The sequence below is a fragment of the Lolium rigidum genome, chromosome 2 (assembly GCF_022539505.1).
Source record: "Lolium rigidum isolate FL_2022 chromosome 2, APGP_CSIRO_Lrig_0.1, whole genome shotgun sequence".
Classification (NCBI taxonomy): Eukaryota; Viridiplantae; Streptophyta; class Magnoliopsida; order Poales; family Poaceae; genus Lolium; species Lolium rigidum.
The window spans coordinates 79,769,731-79,772,920 of NC_061509.1; positions in this window are offsets into that span (position 1 = coordinate 79,769,731).

Sequence of the window (3,190 nt, forward strand, 5' to 3'; positions counted from 1 at the left end):
ACATCTAGCCAGCACATCTTACAGTAACAAACTTACACAACATACTAAGGCACCAGATAGAAACACACAACATCAAAACAGCATCAGGAGAAGCAGCCTAGCATTTTGAGCCCTCACACCCCACCCCCTCTCCAGGCTACTGACGATCCAGGACTTGGAAACACGCTCTATCGCCCACCAGGACCAAATCATTCGCCACCAGGGTCCTTGCCAAGTCCTATGCTGTGATCAGCCTTGGGCCAAAACCTCTCGAGCTGTTCATGTCGCAGACCTCCAGTGTCGCTCTTTGCCTTTTTCTGTGGAATCACCCAGGTTCCGGCCACAATAGCAGTGGCGGCATCATGGCCACTTCCTCCACCTTGCTCAGCATAGACATTAGCTCTTCTTTTTCCTCTTCTTTCAGCAGAATCTTTCACTGAGCACAACTGCATGCCAAGCGTCTCCACAAATCCTGCATACCAAACCATTGAGCCCGATTGAAAACATGGTCATTTCTGGTAATCCAAATAGTTCTCAAAACAGCAGCAGAGATCATATTGCATTTCTTACATTTCTTCCTATCATTCCACAAAGCAGCAACATCATGCATATTTGAGATTTGAAAGTCAACACCCAAAGCATCAACAATCCTTTCCCAAATGTTAGCAGCAACCACACAATCAAAAACAGATGTTGACATGATTCCATTTCATTATAAAAAACACAAGTTAGATCATCAACACTCTGTCTTTTGACCAAATTATCTCTAGTGAGAAGCCTGTTGTGGGAAAGCAACCAAAGGAAAAAAAGTGAATTTTTGGGGGTACTTTGATTTTGCAAACACAATGGATACCAACAGTTTGAATTCCCCCAAAGTTAACAACATCATATAAAGATTTAACACTATAAACCCCACTTGCTTCCCACTTCCAAATCAAACAGTCTTGAGAATCATCCAAATGGATAGTTTGTACAATTTGCTGAATTTCTAACCATTGCAACATCAAATTATGGTCAAAACATCTCCTAAAGGTCATTTTCAAAGAAACACCATCCAATCAATCAGCAATAGTTTTATTTTGCCCATTCAAAAGGAAATAGACTTCCCAGTATTGAATAGCTAGAGAGCAAGAACCAAACCAATGGTCCTCCCAGAACTTAATAGTCGTACCATTCCCAACTTTCCATTTATAGCCCATCTTAGCAGCCTTGGCAGCCCAAAGCACCCCTTTCCAAAAGGGGGAGGCACCATTAGTAGAGCAAGAAAAGATGTCAGGGTTACACACATTATATTTATTATCTACTATCTGTTTCCATATCTTGTTATCATCCAAATGGTATCTTTTGATCCTGGAAGCTAAAAGGCACATTTTCATCTCTGATAAATCATGGATGCCCAAACCTCCATATTCTTTTTTCCTAGTGACCAAGCCCCAATTAGCTAAATGATACTTATGGTGCCCCTCATAATTATCCCAAAGACAGTGAGCCATCTGAGAGTTAATAAGAGTAATGGCCATTTAGGGAACTTGATCACACTAAGGAGATAGATGTGAATGCTGGCCAAGACACTCCTAACCAGCTCTAGTTTGGCAGCATGGTTGAGGAGTTTCCCTCTCCAGCCAACAACTTTTTTGAGGATTTTATCAACAACAGGTTGAATGTCCTCTTTTTTAAGCTTGCAGTGGTGCAGAGGAACCCCCAGATACTGCAGAGGAAACTCACCCAACTTGCAACTCAAAGATTGTGCAAAAAGTTGTGCATCACTCTCAACCACATTAATAGGAACTAGATCACACTTATGAAAGTTAATCCTCATCCCAGACATATGTTCAAAACAAGCCAAGATCCATTTTAAGTTAATGGCAGAATTTAAACTATTTTCAAGGAAAAGTAAGGTATCATCATACTGCATACTAATGATTCCCCCCTCCCCAGTCCTTGAGCTATCTGCCCTCCAGAAGCAGCTTTATAAAGGATTTTAGTGAAAACATCAGCCATAAAATTGAAAAGAATGGGGGATATAGGGTCCCCCTGTCTTACACCTCTGCTAGTAAGGAAAAAATGACTATTACAATCATTGATCCTAACACCAACAGAACCATTATGTAAGAGCCCCTCAATAATAGACATCCACTTGGGGCTAAAACCCCTCATTTTCATCACTCTCAAAAGGAAGTCTCTGTACACTCTATCATATGCTTTTTCATAATCAAGTTTAAAAATAAAACCACTATGCCCTCTGTGAACAGCATCATGAATTACTTCATGGGCAGATACCACACTCTCAAGAATGTATCTCCCTTTAATAAAGGCAGTTTGATTAGGAGAAATAAGTTTCTCACTAACCACACCCAACCTATTAGTGGCACATTTGGAAAAAAATCTTAAAACTGCAATTTGTCAAGGCAATAGGTCCGAATTTCTGTATAGTTATAGCATCAGTCTCCTTTGGAATCAGAGTCAAGAGAGAAAAAGTTAGCCTAAAGAGATCAAGTTTTCCCTCATTTCAATCCTTAACCATAGCCATGAAGTCAGCTCTAATGAGCTCCCAAAAGTTTTGATAAAAGAGAAAATAAAAGCCATCAGGACCAGGAGCACCTTCAGCATAAGAGCCAAAAATAGCCTCCTTTACCTCTTTTTCAGAAAAAGGAGCATCAAGCATCTCATTATGACTCTGCGACACCATATCCTCTGGGTCCCAGAAGTCATCTACTATATCAATATAAAGACAAGGTTCTTTGCAAAACAGGGCCTTATAGTAATTAACAGCAATGTCCAACATACCTTTGTTGTCTTCCACCATCCCCCCATCACCTTGCAACTGGCAGATTTGTTTCTTCCTTCTCCTCTGATTAGCTACAGAATGGAAGTAGGCAGTATTGCGATCCCCTTCCAAAATATATCTTTCTCTAGACCTTTGTCTAGCCTTAATTTCTTCATTACTCCAAATTTTGGTGAGTTCAACAAAAATATCTTTCATTCTTTTTTTAGAAACAGGTGATAAGCTCTGTGTTTCAGCAATAATATCAAGCAGATCATATTCAGCAACCAAACTTTGTTTATTTTTCCTTTGAGCAGATTCAATATTAGCAGCCCAACCTTTTAAGCCTTTCCTAGTATTTCTAATCTTAAAATTCCATCTGTCAATGGATGTTGTGGGTATACTTCATGGGTGTACCATCGATAGTGCCTAGATCCGGCAAGCCCG